Here is a 17,751-nt window from a genome sequence, read left to right on the forward strand (position 1 = left end):
GCCCCCCCACCCCCCCCAATGGCTGGGGGACACACCTCATGCAGGCCTCCGTGGGCCTCCTCCAAACGGCTGCGTGAGGTACACCCCACCTCCATTTGGGGTGAGGGGGGAGAGGGCCACCCCAAAAGGTGGGGCGGGACCCCCAATAGATGGGGCAGTAGGGTTTGGGCACCCTGGGGGCAGATAGCCACACTAATGTGGCCATCTGCACCAAGCAAAGTTGGGTAAACAAAAATAAATATACAAATCTACAGGCTGCTTTTTAGGGGGGGCTGAGGGCCACCCTAAATTGGCAGCGCATGATGTACCGCAACGGGGGGTGGCCCTCAACCCCCCCCACCCCAAATGGAGGGCCCCACCTCATGCAACCCTCCCTGGGGGCAGATAGGGGGGGCCCACCTCATGCATCCCTCCCTGGGGTCAGATGCCCCTTCCTAGGAGCAGATATCTGCCCCCAGGGAGGGTTGCAGGAGGTGGGGCCCTCCATTTGGGGTGGGGGGGTTGAGGGCCACCCCCCGTTGCGGTACATCATGCGCTGCCAATTTAGGGTGGCCCTCAGCCCCCCCTAAAAAGCAGCCTGTGGTTTTGTAATTTTTTTTTTGTTTACCGAACTTTGCTTGGTGCAGATGGGCCCATTAGTGTGGCTATCTGCCCCCAGGGTGCCCAAACCTTACTGCCCCATCTATTGGGGGTCCTGCCCCAGCTTTTGGGGTGCCCCCCCCACCCCACCCCCAATGGCTGGGGGACACACCTCATGCAGGCCTCCCTGGGTCTCCTCCAAACGGCTGCGTGAGGTACACCCCACCTCCATTTGGGGTGAGGGGGGAGAGGGCCACCCCAAAAGGTGGGGCAGGACCCCCAATAGATGGGGCAGTAGGGTTTGGGCACCCTGGGGGCAGATAGCCACACTAATGGGCCCATCTGCACCAAGCCAAGTTGGGTAAACAAAACAAAATATACAAAGCCACAGGCTGCTTTTTAGGGGGGGCTGAGGGCCACCCTAAATTGGCAGCGCATGATGTACCGCAACGGGGGGTTGCCCTCAATCCCCCCCACCCCAAATGGAGGGCCCCACCTCATGCAACCCTCCCTGGGGGCAGATAGGGGGGCCCACCTCATGCATCCCTCCCTGGGGTCAGATGCCCCTTCCTAGGAGCAGATATCTGCCCCCAGGGAGGGTTGCATGAGGTGGGGCCCTCCATTTTGGGTGGGGGGGGGTTGAGGGCCACCCCCCGTTGCGGTACATCATGCGCTGCCAATTTAGGGTGGCCCTCAGCCCCCCCTAAAAAGCAGCCTGTGGTTTTGTAATTTTTTTTTTGTTTACCAAACTTTGCTTGGTGCAGATGGGCCCATTAGTGTGGCTATCTGCCCCCAGGGTGCCCAAACCCTACTGCCCCATCTATTGGGGGTCCTGCCCCAGCTTTTGGGGTGCCCCCCCACCCCACCCCCAATGGCTGGGGGACACACCTCATGCAGGCCTCCCTGGGCCTCCTCCAAACGGCTGCGTGAGGTACACCCCACCTCCATTTGGGGTGAGGGGGGAGAGGGCCACCCCAAAAGGTGGGGCTGGACCCCCAATAGATGGGGCAGTAGGGTTTGGGCACCCTGGGGGCAGATAGCCACACTAATGTGGCCATCTGCACCAAGCAAAGTTGGGTAAACAAAAAAAAAATTACAAAACCACAGGCTGCTTTTTAGGGGGGGCTGAGGGCCACCCTAAATTGGCAGCACATGATGTACCGCAACGGGGGGTGGCCCTCAACCCCCCCCCCAAATGGAGGGCCCCACCTCATGCAACCCTCCCTGGGCGCATATAGGGGGGGCCTCACCTCATGCATCCCTCCCTGGGGTCAGATGCCCCTTCCTAGGAGCAGATATCTGCCCCCGGGGAGGGTTGCATGAGGTGGGGCCCTCCATTTGGGGTGGGGGGGGTTGAGGGCCACCCCCCGTTGCGGTACATCATGCGCTGCCAATTTAGGGTGGCCCTCAGCCCCCCCTAAAAAGCAGCCTGTGTTTTTGTATATTTGTTTTTGTTTACCCAACTTGGCTTGGTGCAGATGGGCCCATTAGTGTGGCTATCTGCCCCCAGGGTGCCCAAACCTTACTGCCCCATCTATTGGGGGTCCTGCCCCAGCTTTTGGGGTGCCCCCCCACCCCCAATGGCTGGGGGACACACCTCATGCAGGCCTCCCTGGGCCTCCTCCAAACGGCTGCGTGAGGTACACCCCACCTCCATTTGGGGTGAGGGGGGAGAGGGCCACCCCAAAAGGTGGGGCAGGACCCCCAATAGATGGGGCAGTAGGGTTTGGGCACCCTGGGGGCAGATAGCCACACTAATGGGCCCATCTGCACCAAGCCAAGTTGGGTAAACAAAAAAAAATTACAAAATCACAGGCTGCTTTTTAGGGGGGGCTGAGGGCCACCCTAAATTGGCAGCGCATGATGTACCGCAACGGGGGGTGGCCCTCAACCACCCCCACCCCAAATGGAGGGCCCCACCTCATGCAACCCTCCCTGGGGGCAGATAGGGGGGGGCCCACCTCATGCATCCCTCCCTGGGGTCAGATGCCCCTTCCTAGGAGCATATATCTGCCCCCAGGGAGGGTTGCATGAGGTGGGGCCCTCCATTTGGGGTGGGGGGGGTTGAGGGCCACCCCCCGTTGCGGTACATCATGCGCTGCCAATTTAGGGTGGCCCTCAGCCCCCCCTAAAAAGCAGCCTGTGGTTTTGTATATTTTATTTTGTTTACCGAACTTTGCTTGGTGCAGATGGGCCCATTAGTGTGGCTATCTGCCCCCAGGGTGCCCAAACCCTACTGCCCCATCTATTGGGGGTCCTGCCCCAGCTTTTGGGGTGCCCCCCCCCACCCCACCCCTAATGGCTGGGGGACACACCTCATGCAGGCCTCCATGGGCCTCCTCCAAACGGCTGCGTGAGGTACACCCCACCTCCATTTGGGGTGAGGGGTGAGAGGGCCACCCCAAAAGGTGGGGCTGGACCCCCAATAGATGGGGCAGTAGGGTTTGGGCACCCTGGGGGCAGATAGCCACACTAATGTGGCCATCTGCACCAAGCAAAGTTGGGTAAACAAAAAAAAAATTACAAAACCACAGGCTGCTTTTTAGGGGGGGCTAAGGGCCACCCTAAATTGGCAGTGCATGATGTAACGCAACGGGGGGTGGCCCTCAACCCCCCCACCCCAAATGGAGGGCCCCACCTCATGCAACCCTCCCTGGGCGCAGATAGGCGGGGCCTCTCCTCATGCATCCCTCCCTGGGGTCAGATGCCCCTTCCTAGGAGAAGATATCTGCCCCCAGGGAGGGTTGCATGAGGTGGGGCCCTCCATTTGGGGTGGGGGGGGTTGAGGGCCACCCCCCGTTGCGGTACATCATGCGCTGCCAATTTAGGGTGGCCCTCAGCCCCCCCTAAAAAGCAGCCTGTGTTTTTGTATATTTTTTTTTGTTTACCCAACTTGGCTTGGTGCAGATGGGCCCATTAGTGTGGCTATCTGCCCCCAGGGTGCCCAAACCTTACTGCCCCATCTATTGGGGGTCCTGCCCCAGCTTTTGGGGTGCCTCCCCCACCCCACCCCCAATGGCTGGGGGACACACCTCATGCAGGCCTCCCTGGGCCTCCTCCAAACGGCTGCGTGAGGTACACCCCACCTCCATTTGGGGTGAGGGGGGAGAGGGCCACCCCAAAAGGTGGGGCAGGACCCCCAATAGATGGGGCAGTAGGGTTTGGGCACCCTGGGGGCAGATAGCCACACTAATGGGCCCATCTGCACCAAGCCAAGTTGGGTAAACAAAAAAAAATATACAAAATCACAGGCTGCTTTTTAGGGGGGGCTGAGGGCCACCCTAAATTGGCAGCGCATGATGTACCGCAACGGGGGGTGGCCCTCAACCCCCCCCACCCCAAATGGAGGGCCCCACCTCATGCAACCCTCCCTGGGGGCAGATAGGGGGGGCCCACCTCATGCATCCCTCCCTGGGGTCAGATGCCCCTTCCTAGGAGCAGATATCTGCCCCCAGGGAGGGTTGCATGAGGTGGGGCCCTCCATTTGGGGTGGGGGGGTTGAGGGCCACCCCCCGTTGCGGTACATCATGCGCTGCCAATTTAGGGTGGCCCTCAGCCCCCCCTAAAAAGCAGCCTGTGGTTTTGTATATTTTTTTTTGTTTACCGAACTTTGCTTGGTGCAGATGGGCCCATTAGTGTGGCTATCTGCTCCCAGGGTGCCCAAACCCTACTGCCCCATCTATTGGGGGTCCTGCCCCAGCTTTTGGGGTGCCACCCCACCCCCAATGGCTGGGGGACACACCTCATGCAGGCCTCCCTGGGCCTCCTCCAAACGGCTGCGTGAGGTACACCCCACCTCCATTTGGGGTGAGGGGGGAGAGGGCCACCCCAAACGGTGGGGCTGGACCCCCAATAGATGGGGCAGTAGGGTTTGGGCACCCTGGGGGCAGATAGCCACACTAATGTGGCCATCTGCACCAAGCAAAGTTGGGTAAACAAAAAAGAAATTACAAAACCACAGGCTGCTTTTTAGGGGGGGCTGAGGGCCACCCTAAATTGGCAGCGCATGATGTACCGCAACGGGGGGTGGCCCTCAACCCCCCCCACCCCAAATGGAGGGCCCCACCTCATGCAACCCTCCCTGGGGGCAAATATCTGCTCCTAGGAAGGGGCATCTGACCCCAGGGAGGGATGCATGAGGTGAGGCCCCCCTATCTGCGCCCAGGGAGGGTTACATGAGGTGGGGCCCTCCATTTGGGGTGGGGGGGGTTGAGGGCCACCCCCGTTGCGGTACATCATGCGCTGCCAATTTAGGGTGGCCCTCAGCCCCCCCCAAAAAGCAGCCTGTGTTTTTGTATATTTTTTTTTGTTTACCCAACTTGGCTTGGTGCAGATGGGCCCATTAGTGTGGCTATCTGCCCCCAGGGTGCCCAAACCTTACTGCCCCATCTATTGGGGGTCCTGCCCCAGCTTTTGGGGTGCCCCCCCCACCCCACCCCCAATGGCTGGGGGACACACCTCATGCAGGCCTCCCTGGGCCTCCTCCAAACGGCTGCGTGAGGTACACCCCACCTCCATTTGGTGTGAGGGGGGAGAGGGCCACCCCAAAAGGTGGGGCAGGACCCCCAATAGATGGGGCAGTAGGGTTTGGGCACCCTGGGGGCAGATAGCCACACTAATGGGCCCATCTGCACCAAGCCAAGTTGGGTAAACAAAAAAAAATATACAAAACCACAGGCTGCTTTTTAGGGGGGGCTGAGGGCCACCCTAAATTGGCAGCGCATGATGTACCGCAACGGGGGGTGGCCCTCAACCCCCCCCACCCCAAATGGAGGGCCCCACCTCATGCAACCCTCCCTGGGGGCGGATAGGGGGGCCCACCTCATGCATCCCTCCCTGGGGTCAGATGCCCCTTCCTAGGAACAGATATCTGCCCCCAGGGAGGGTTACAAGGGGTGCCCCCTTTCTACTTCGGTTGGGGGGGCACCCCCCCCCATGGAGGGACACCCCCCCTTTCATTCAGTAAAAAATCCATGGTGGCTAGTGGCCCCCACCCCTTCCCACAACCCTGTTTCCCATCATTTCATTTTTATTTTTTATTTTACATTCCCTTGGGGCAGATGGTCAGCCATCTGCCCCAGGGTTCACATGCACGTGCCCCCATGCTTTGGGGTCGGGAGGGGGAGAGGGCTGCTTACTTGAAGCAGCCCCCCCCCCACCTCACAAAGTGATCCATGGTGGTCTCGTGGGTTGCTGGTCACGGATCGAGCGCTCTGCGCCGATCCGTGACCAGCAATGCCTCATATGTGGTGTCCTTGGAAAGGGGAGAAAGTCCCCTTTCCAGGGACACCACTTTCTGCTCAATCCCTGGTGGCCTAGTGGGCCCCAGGACCCCAAACCCCCTCCCACCTCCCCCATCCCTCGGATTATGATTTTTTTTTTCTTTTATTATTTCCCTGGGGGCAGATAGTCAGCCATCTGCCCCCAGGGTTCATTTTCATGTGTCCCCATGCTTTGGGGGCCGGGGGGGGGGGAGAGGGCTGCTTACCTGAAGCAGCCTACCTCCCCCCCAACTCACAAACAGATCCATGGTGGTTCAGTGGGTTGCTGGTCACGGATCAGCGCTCTGCGCTGATCCGTGACCAGCAATGCGGCATATGAGTGGTGTCCCTGGAAAGGGGAGAAAGTCCCCTTTCCAGGGACACCACTTTTAGGTCAATCCCTGGAGGCCCAGTGGGCCCCAGGGCCCAAAACCCCCACCCACCACCCTCCTTCCCTCGACATTTTTTTTTTTTTTTTTTTCCCCACCCCTGGGGGCAGTGATCATCTGCCCCCAGGGGTCCCTGGCGCTGTGGCCCCATGCTTTGGGGCCACGGGGGAAGGGGGCCGCTTACCTAGTAAGCAGCCCCCCCTCCCCCACGCGTCACAAAAGGATCTTTGTTTGATCCGTGACGTTGCTGCCCGCGGATCGAGGCGCCCTGCGCCCGATCCGCAGGCAGCAAAGTCACACAATGGGTACCGTTGGAAAGGGGAAGATCTCCCCTTTCCAACGATACCCGCCTTGATCTCCGGCTTGAAATACAGCCGGAGATCGAGGCGGAACAAGAAGGGCACTCACCTTCTCTCTCCAACGCAGCAGCCGAAAATGGCTGCTGCGGTGGAATTGCTTTCCGTTTCACGCCGACGTGCGTCACGCACGTCGGCGTGAAACTGAAGGAAATCCAACCCCCGGGCAGTGAGGGGGGACCTCCCCCTCACATAGCCCGGGGGTTGGATTACAGTTTTGAGCGAACCCTGCTTTGCAGGGATCGCTCAAAACAAGGTGCCGAAAAGGACGAGCTATCTCGTCCTTGGAACTGCGTGTGCACTTCCAAGGACGAGATACCTCGTCCTTGGCACTTAAAGGGTTAAAATGGCGGCGAAGTTAACCCAAAATCGGAACTTTGCGAACACGGTTTTCTGTGTAACGCGAATAGGCATAGGCCAATATTCATAATAAGGAGGCACTATATGATTACGGTTTAACAAACCCTCCTTTTGGCCTAAGCCAAGAGCTTTACTAAACCATTCGCTCTACTCAAAACCCCATGTTTCAATGTCTGTACATCCTGAATCACATTCTTCGGAAATATCGATCGCCTTTAGGTCCTTGACAGTGATATCCTTCATTACAAAAACATTAGTCATTTTCTCAGGTGCATGTATTTCCGGTCCCATTGTACCTACAGTTTGCGCACAACATCCCCCTAACATCGAACATATGGCAGGAAGACATTGTTTGCAACGAAAACAGAACAATAGAATACCAAGGATTACCACTAAAACTGAAAAGAGTTTTCATCCCCAAGACCGTAGAAAGTCCCAGAAGCAAACACTAAGATCCCAATTTCCCTCGGGAACATGTACTTCTGTACTTAGGACGTGCAGATTTTGTATTGCCTTGAATATGGTAGGGGAAGAGTCAGGCACAAAAACGCAACAAGCAGATCCCGCCAATTTACATACTCCAACATGCTCAGCTAGGATGACGTCTAACACCATCCTGTTCTGTAGAGCAACTAATCTAATTGCTTTCTGTTCCAAAGTCATATTGTATAGTATATTGGTGGTTCTGTTGATGGTTCCCTCCAATACTCTTGCAAGTCTCCTAATATCCTCAGAGATCATGATCTGTCCCCAAAATGGCACAAAGGACTTTGCTACATCACCCATGACCTGCAACGGAGTATCAACAATCTCAACCCACCTTGGACGAGCTCTAGAGATCTCAGAGGTGCTGGCTACAAATACCCCTGGTAGCAAGATACCCAAATAACAAGTACCCTGCCAATCTCTAGGTAGCCAAGGATAAGCTTCATTGCCAGAGACAAAATAAACGGTCTGTCCTCACTAGTCAGATTTGCAATATTGGCGCAACCCTCAAAAGTACCTATTGACTGAGAATCATCCCTTTGTATGCAGAAGGAAACAGAGTTGGGGCTATGATTGATAGTGTAAGAATGAGGCATGGCATCCCGGTTGCCTATGGGAGCCATCTTGAAAGAAATCAACGATTGCAAAGGTCTAGAAAGTCTATCGGAAGGCATAATAGAAGCAACATTGAGTTTGCCCCTATTTGCAAAAAGGGAACATCCCAGAGGCGTCAGGACTCATCTTTCAAATTCAATCAAATTAGTCCCATCAAAGTTCCCAGAGATGCTATCATTCCAACAACCAAAGAATAGTGCCCTTAGAGAGGTGTACCATGCAGTAGTCAAAGGAAGAGGATGAATCTACCAGCCCAACCCTTTTTCTCCATGTTGTGGCAAATGTAAACATATTCAGCAATTTGTTCTGTTCAGAATCGCATGGGTCGCATTCATGATTAAGAGAAGAATATTATTGTGGTAATTCTGTCTGTGTTGGGAATCCCTAGAAGGTAGAGTGTGCAGATACACGAAAGGTGAAGACATAGTGGGAACATCCTCGTAGGTAACAAAGTCTCAAGTGGACACAACGCCGAATTTACCAAAACCCAAACGCAAATACAATTGTTAGACCAGTCAACATTATCACAAGAAAACAGTAAGTCCTCAAGGACCATGATTTTTGATGCTCAATGTCATTGTTAGCCACAAGACCGATTGGTCGCTTCGTACAAGTAGAGTTAGCGACGGGCATTGTTCCTCAAAGCTTGTTTCAAAAATGTTTCTGCAACAGACTCCTTAAGTTCATTCGTTGTTGATCTCCTGACGACTTGGTTTATCTTGCTCGAAGGTAACTTTGCCGGTCCTGGCCACTTACCTATGTTTCAGTGAGAGAGTTGCAAGGGACTAGCTCAACAGTAATTCCTTGTGGGCACAGCCGTGCTGTGCTGTAAGTCTAGTGCTGTGGATGCAGATCATACCTCAAGACTCCGGGTACGGTGTGATCTGCGAACAAAGTGTTGTTGCTTCCTGATGGAAGTGGTGAAACAGAAGCAAGATTGCTCAAGGGTGCAGAAAGATCCAAAGAAGAATCCAAAGACAAAGCAGCAGTCTCTCCAGGCCCCACGGGCTCAGGAAGAATCTCCGAAACACACTTAGTGTTGTTGAAGACAGGTTTATCATGCGAAGCAGAACAAACAGATTCCTTCTTTTCTTCTTCGTCGAGTGGCAAAGGAAAAGGTATTTACTTGACGCCCGTCGTGTGTATCCAGTGTCATTTTCCTTCTACTCATACAGCGGTCTGTGTGGCTAACAGGACCTGGAACGGTCCCCTCCAACGTGGTGGAGACTGGATGCTATTTCAAAAGCTTTCGTTAGCACCCAGTGCCCAGGTGAAAGTCAATGACCTGGCCCCTCATATTTCACTGGGAGGGCTTCTCGCACCTGCTGATAAATCAAATACAAGTTTTGAGTAAACTGGTCACAGTATTCAGCAAGAAGCAAATGCTCCACGTCTTTCAGTATTTGGGTTTAGGCAGGTTCCAAATATTAGCTGGATTCCCCATCATGATCTTGTACGGGGACAGTTCCTTTTTAGTCTGTGGGGTCATTCGCATGGACAGTAAAACTACCGGAAAGGCATCTGGCCATTTCCGGTTACTGCTAGCACAAACATTTGCTAGCTTGTTCTTCAGGATACAATTCTAGCATTCTACAAGTCCGGCACTCTGGGTGTGTCTAGCCGAATGAAACCGTTTATTGATCTGCAATCTCACGCATACTTGCAGGATAACAGCAGGGATAACATGTGGACCATTTTCCGACCAGATGCCTCTTGGCAAACCAAACCTAGGAAAATATTCCTTAAGCATGGTTTTCGCCATTGTCATTGCTGTGGCATCTTTCACAGGGAAGGCTTCCACCCATTTGCGTAAGACACAAATGACTACCATAACGTATTTATAGTTGAAGCAGCGTTCCATTTCGATGAAGTCGAAGTGTATTACCTCGAAAGGCACAGAGGGGGGACCAAAACTACCCCTCAGTGTCGTACCCTCCCTCACATTATGCTGCAAGCATACCATACAATTTTGGACCAAATGCTCAGCAGTTTTTGAAATACTTACATTTACCCAAACAGGCTCTAGCAATTTACAAATTTTCCTAGCGCATATATGGGTAGGACAATGTGCCATTGTAACCATGGCGGTGACATAAGCATTGGGTAGCATCCATCTTTTTCTTGCATTGTCCACCCAAAAACCTTCCTCTTCCAAACTTGCTAAACCCTCAGCCCAGTGTTTGAATTCTTTTGGAGTGGCATCTGCTTGAATATATTTTATTGAATCAATTCCTTCATCTATTATACAGGTAGTCGTAGCTTCTTTCGTTATATGCATTTCTGAACATAAATCAGTAGCAGTCTGTTTAGCTATCCTGTCAGCAAAAGCGTTTCCTCTCCCTACATCGTCTGTTACTTTCTGATGTGCGGCGGACTTCATGATTGCAAGTTGAGTAGGAAGTGCAAGTGCTGAGAGTAGCTGAACTATCAAGGTACCTTGCTGGATTTTAGCTCTGTGTGAGGTCAAGAGACCTTGTTCTGCCCATAATCTACCGAAGTTGTGAACCACCTCAAAGTCATACTGGCTATCTGTAAATGTATTTACTCTAAGCCCTTTGGAAAGTTCACAAGCTCGAGTCAATGCCATAATCTCTGCGGCCTGCGCAGAGTTATGCGAGATTCTCTTGGTTTCCGCAATCGTGCTTAATGTAGTGATGGCATAAGCAGCAGTGGATGTACTATCTGGAAGTTTGAAGCAGGAGCCATCGCAAAACAGCTCCCCTAATGGATCTTCCAATGGTGTGTCATTTAAGTCAATTCTGCCTTTGGTTTCTTGCTCTGTAGTATAGAGGCAGTCATGTGACATTTCATCACTGCAAGCAATGGGCCTCATTACGACCCTGGCGGTAAGGGGTTTACGCCAGCGTTAGCTGCGCCGACCCCTTACCGCCAATTACGAGGTCCCTTAGCGCCATGGCGCTTTTAACACCTGCTTTTAGCAGGTGTTAAAAACCATGGCGCTAAGGGACCATGGAGTTAATTACGCCACCGTAATTTACGGTGGCGTAATTAACGCCTTCCCCACTCCCATTATGCCCTATGGGGCAAAAATGGGAATGGGGAAGGGTAAATGGGGATTGGGGACTTACCGCCCCGCCAAGGTCGGAATGGGGCGGTAAGTCCGCCAACCACCATGGCGTAAACGTAGTTGACGCCATGGTGGTAAAGTCACGGCCCAGGCGGTAACTTACCGCCTGGGTCGTAATGAGGCCCAATGTCTTGCGGAAGAGGCAATAATTCAGCCGGATTCAATACGCAACACCTCTAAATTTGGCTATGTGGTGCAAATAGGATCAGTTTGTATCTTGTTAATCGTGTGAAGTAAGGTGCTGCATTTGCGTTCTGTTTAATAGAACGTCTACAGAGTGGTGTACCATTACGGTTAAAGAGGGACCTAAAACCATTCCCTCACATTGTTTTATGGATGCAGCAGCAGCAGCGACAGCTCTCAAACATCTTGGCAAAGCACATGCAACATGATCAAGTGTGGAGGAAAAATAACCACACAGTTTATTCTTCCCCCCATCTTCCTGCGTTAACACAGCCAAAGCACATCCATCACATTCATGCTCATATAACATGAAGGCCTTATCATAATTTGGTGTGCCCAAAACTTCTGCTGAACACAGTGCAGCCTTGAGCAAATCAGAAGCCTTCTGGTGTTCCAAGTTCCATGGTAATTGCAAAGAAATGCCCTTCTTGTCAATGCCAAAATTGGTTCTATCACTAGTGAGAAATTAGGGATCCACTGTCTACAGTAAGAACCCTTTCCTATCAAGGCTCTGACCTCTTTCTGTGTATTTGGGACAGACATGCTAGAGATGCTTTGTATCCATTCAGGTGTCAATCTTCTTCCCTCCTTTGACAGGAGATAGCCTAAATAGGCGACCTCCTGTCAACAATACTGAAACTTTATCAATGAATCCTTATGCCCGTGCTCTGCTAGATGAATAAGCAACAACACAGTACCCTCTTTGCAAGCAACTTCTGAGTCTGCAGCTAAGAGAAGATCATCATCGTATTGCAACAATGTAGAAGTGGGAGGCAACTCAAGCGTATGAAGCTGCTCTTCAATTCTGAGTGACAACAAATCTTTTTCTTCATACACTCATCCTGCAGGTATTCTACCATGACCTGTAACACTTTCTTCTGCATTTCTGGAGTATACTGACTAAACGTATCATATACTTCTATGGGAGATATTGACACATCCGAAATCCGTCTAGGCCAATCCCTTGTGCAAATTCACGTCTCTTCACTCGTTGCTTTACAAGGAGAAGGAACCACGTCTGCACATACAAAGCGTCAAAAACCCTCTCGACGTGCTCATTTACTTTCTCCGCAGTATCCCTTGAATAAGCTAAGACATTCAAATCCCTCAACCCTTGTGGGACATCCATGTCCGTCAAATTATTCCACATTACAGCCAAGTGTATTCCCATCCCCTCAATAAAAACATTCTGTTCGGGAATACTTTCTAGATCAAGAAGTGTAGCTAATACAGCTGATTCTTCACCTTTCTCTATACATTTCTTAGCCCATGCATACAAATCTCTCTTCTTATCTTTAGAAACTGTACTACGAGTCACTACTTTTGATTCAGCACCCACCCCTTCATCTCCTACAAGTGCAGCAGAACCACTTGGGAAATAGAGAGTAGACAAATCCTGTACAACAGGTAGTGGAGACACTACCGCTGGCAACAAAGACGGAATCACAGGAACAGTAATAGTCGGTAAGGGTGGAGATACAAAAGGAGAAGCAACAATAGGAAGAGGAGCAACAGCTGGTGGCGGAGTAACAACGGGAAGAACAGGGACAGCTATGGGAGGAGGTGCAACAGCGGGAAGAGGTAAGACAGCAGGAAGAGGTACATAAGGAGGTGGTGCAGTGGCACCAGGCCTACATTCATTTAAAAGCTTATCAATTATTTCATCTGAGACATGAAAATCTTTAGACAGATATGTTTTCTGTAAACCAAATTGAAAAGCCCTATCCATGTTTCTAACAGACTTTGACTGTTTCTGTTGATCATACAATAATGCCTTTTCTGAATTTGACATATGACGATGTGCATGCTTCTCTTTACTCTTAAGTTACTGCATAGCTTCTTTTTTCCAATTCTGAATTACATGAAATGCTGCAGGTCTAGATTTTTTCTTTAACAATATGGACTCTAAATACTGTATTCGGGCAATCTCAAAACTACCATTGACTGGCCACTGACATTCGGAAGCATGTCTACTTTGTCTGCGCCAAATATCGTTGAATACTATACTACCAATGCCGTACTTACAGTACATAGTACATGGCGGCAACCCCTTCTGTGGCACCGGTCGGCCAAATTCCAAAGATTGTCTGTCTCTGCGGAATAAACCCCTGAAACAGGCAGTAATTTCCCAGGCATGTCAGATCACTGGTGTTACCTGGCATTGCTTGTGCTCATGAGGACAAAACTGCAACCAAATATCAGGATACTTAGGAATCAGGGCACGACTCACCTGATTAAAAAGGACTAAGGAGTTCCGATCAGATTACAAAGGACAAAGGACCCTTGTGGTTGGTGATTTCAGCAAAACTGCCCGTCTCGATATGTGGACCCTCATCAAGATGCGTTCTAGGACCGCGTGCTCACCGTCCAGGGATCGGATCATGCAGTACTGTCGAGGTGTCGCATCTCATACAAAGGGGCCCCCTTTTTCTCACTGTCCGATCCCAGTCCGATGGCCGCGTCTTCTCTTCAAAGAGGTGGCATCAATCTTGAGTGTCCCTATTCAGGCGCCATCTGAAAGACCATAGAAGTATCGAGGCTGAGTACCACAAATGAAATACACCAATCACGGGCTGAAAAGATACAGGTATCTTTTATTACTGTACAGTTTACAAAGCAAAACAGATAGCTATCTGGCTCCCAACACCTCACAGTGTGTACCAGCAGACACAGTGAGGAGTGAGAGGTCCTGGACATCTAAACACAGTCATATTTATACTATTTTAACAATATTGTCCAGCCTCTCTCCACGTTAATAATTCTCGGGCTAGAGTAGGTACCTAGTTCACATGACAGATGTTACAATATTATGCAAAGGATTAAACAAGTTTACATGTCCATGAACATTCAATGGTACTGTTGGTTCTCGAATCCACGGTAAGCCTTATTCCAAAAGTCACTACAATGCAATTCAGCTAGAACATACCATTGAAGTTTACTCTTCATTGTTTCAGTGTTTATACAAGTATGAGGCTTATGAGCGCAGACAACACTTGAATGGCAGTTCGTATGAAGCACAAGGTTTCTTTACATAGGTTAAGCAGTCGGCACTCGGTCAACATAAACATTAACGAAACTCAAAGGTCATTCGGCTCGCCTGCAAGTCGAAAACACAGTTCACCATTTTAGAACATGGAACATGAGTTGAAATCAAAATGGTGGATGATCTTAAAATGACGGCGAAGTTAACCCAAAATTGTAACTTTGCGAATGCAGTTTTCTGCATCACGCGACTGGGGTTAGGCCAATATTCATAATAAGGAGGCACTATATGATTACGGTTTAACAATCAAATGGCCAGAAGAAAGAGCCATACTGGAAGGCATGGGGCTGTATAGGAAGGTGGTGGAAGACATTTCAGAGGTACAAGGATTGATCATCAAGGGTGACCAAGTAATACTGCAAATGGGAATGAGAAAAGTCATCCTGCACAGGGCTCGCTCAGGGCACTTAGGGAACACCATAACACAGCGAAGTGTGAGAGAGGCGTACTGATGGCCTGCCATGGACCAGAAAATACAATCCATGAAAGAAAGATGCCATGAGTGTCTCGACAGTGACAAATGCTTGAAGACCAGATAAACCCCAATGATTTCCACAGAGATCCCAGAAGCAGTGTGGCACAAAGTGTGCTTTGATTTCATTGGACTATTGGAGGCGATGGCTCCTGAGCGACGGTATGGCATAGTGATGGTAGACTACCTGTCAAAATGTGTAGAAGCAGAATTTGTCCCCAACATTACTACAGCCACTGTCATAGAAGTCCTCACATCCATTTTACAGAGGGAAGGTCTCCCTAAAGTCTTAGTCACGGACAATAGGGTAAAACTGATATCATGGGAAATTGAGTCATTCCTGCATAAATACAATGTAAATCAGAGAAAGGCTGTGCTGTACCATCCCCACGCAAATGGACTAGTTGAGAAGGCTAACAGCTTTATCAAAGGGGCCATCCAGTTAGCAAAGGCTTCGGGCATGGATCCCCTCAAAACTGTCAAGGAGGCTGTAGCGGCCCACAGATTAACCCCCAACAGCATCACACAAGTTTCAAACATTGCGAATGCTGAGGGGGAGAAGAGCAGCCTCCACACTGTTACCACCATGGTTGACCAGAGTAAAAGAAGATGATGAAGTAGACAGGGTAAAAATCGTGTGGAGGTTAGAAACCAGCAAAGCATGCATGAAGAGATGGAGTGACCAGAGAAGAATGACCCAAAGTCATGAAGTCAAAGAAGGCAACTGAATCAAAATATGCCTACCTTGTAAAGACCAAACGACAGATTAAACGTTCAGTCAACCCATGAAAGTCATACACAGGGGGATCAATCACCTTTGCACAGTGGATGGCCACACGTGGAACATGGAGCATGTTGGCAATGTTTGAGAAGCATCGCACAATGCAGAGAACACAAGAGGAACTCACCCCTTGCAAAAGCCCGACGGAGATGTCGCGAGAGAGCGAGAACTAGAAACCTCAGCGAGGGAAGTCACGGAGAGAGAGATATTAAGAGAGGTGCCGGAAACGTCCCCAGAAGCGAGTCAAGCACAGGACACTAGTGGAGTGAAGTAAGGTCGTCCGAGAAGAGAGCACCGAAGACCGGTGAAGTATGATGACTTTGTTATGCAATAAACTTTATGTTGGTATCAAAGGGAGGTGTGTAGGGAGCTCGCGAGACACAGCATTGCGTAGTCTTGCGAGACTCCCCATGCGACTGTGCAACAGCCGCGCAATGCGTGCTAATGGAAATTCCGAAGGCGCCAACACACAGGAGCAGGTTGTGCCTCCTAACAAGGGACTAAAGACTGCCACAATAACTGAGAGAAGCACAGGACATCTCAGCCCTGTGTTACTTAACGTCCCAGTCCATGAAGATTGAGTGGATTCATTTTCATTGTTAAATACCTGTTTGTTACAGCAACTAATAAAGTTGTCAAATCCAGCAGCCTAAAGCTTCTTCATTATACAACAGGATGGTTGCGCAGAGTATGGTGAAAGTGGGAGAGGAAAGCACTTGGATTCTTGAAGTCACGAATGAGGGGGCGAGGGTTAGGCCAAGAGGGTTTGTGGGGCAGGGCAATGGAGAAGCAGTAGCTAGGACCACATGCCTGTCATATTGCACACAAGATGAAATGCTTTCATTCATAGAGGAACGCTAGCTGGCAGCACTAATGCTTGTGCAACAATAGACGCGAAATGACTGCTGTTCTGAATGGGCCCAGTGTTTTCCCACCGAGGGATGAGCGATGGAGGGAGGGATTCGTGGACGGGGCGGGGGTCGCTGTGAGGAGAGCAGTGTGGTATGCGACAGTTTCTGAGCTTGGAACGGTTATTTCAAAACTGCCTCAAAACCAAATGGAAGCAGTGTTGCCCTTTTCTTTCTCATTTCGTCAAGATTCGCTGCGACTTTCTTTAAAAATAGAAGAATATTTTTAGATTTTGTCATCGTGTTTTTTGCGCATTCTGCCAACTTTCAGAGAGAATTCCTCAGCTGCCATGGCATAGAAAGAGCTTGGGATTTCTGCCAGGGTAGTGCTTTTTTCGGAGGCTTACGGTGCGGCGCATATGAGAATGGCAACTTGTGCTAATTTATAGCTCGGCGCCAATAAACTGCGTTTTTGTCTCTTAAAGTGTCCAGCCCTGAATGGCGAAGATCCGGGGAGGGGAAATTCGTAAAACAGATCTTCTCGCTCCAGCTCACCTTTTCCCCCTTTTTACAGCACGGGTGCCTTTTTTTAATGAGCTCTGGGTAACAATGAGCGCCCCAGTTGTGCAGGATGGGAAGCCTTTGGGCAGTGACCCCGCAGGGCTGCTGTGCTAGACAGCAGCAGTGGGAAGTCCACCGAGCAGGGCTCGCTTGAACCACCCAGAAGAACCGCAATAACGAGCAGGACGAGCAAGTGCCCCCTTTGATTTTTAGAATGTTCAGCTGTTCTTCAGGACCCCCGAGCCAATTTACAAATGAAAACAGAAAGCAGAGCACCGAAAACTGCAGTATTGTGCATTTTCACTGCACACACCAACCCTGTAGTATGAACCTTCTACATGTGTCCAGGCAAACCCTTTCAGAAAGTGCTTCCTTTGCTTTCATAGCATTTCCTCGGTCGTTAGGCGAGCTTGATGTTCTCATATTAGCGTATTTTTTTTCTTCTTAATCATTTTATAAATGTGACACATAGTTTCGAAAATCGCAATCTCAGCAATTGGGCCAATTTGTGTTATGAGGTTATATTGCAGGCCAAGAAGTCCCGATGGGTCCTTCCGTTTACAATATGGGGAGACACGTAAACTTTTGAAATTGAAACGTAGAAGGCAACGTTGCATTGTTTACATGCATAAAGACCACCCAGGTCCCTCCCTGTGTGTTCTTGACTGGCTGCCAGTCACCGAGGCACACTGTTTACAGGAGACCGCTTTGGTAAGCCTTTGGATATAC

The sequence above is a fragment of the Ambystoma mexicanum genome, chromosome 5p, assembly GCF_040938575.1.
Source record: "Ambystoma mexicanum isolate Mex_15411 chromosome 5p, UKY_AmexF1_1, whole genome shotgun sequence".
NCBI lineage: Eukaryota > Metazoa > Chordata > Amphibia > Caudata > Ambystomatidae > Ambystoma > Ambystoma mexicanum.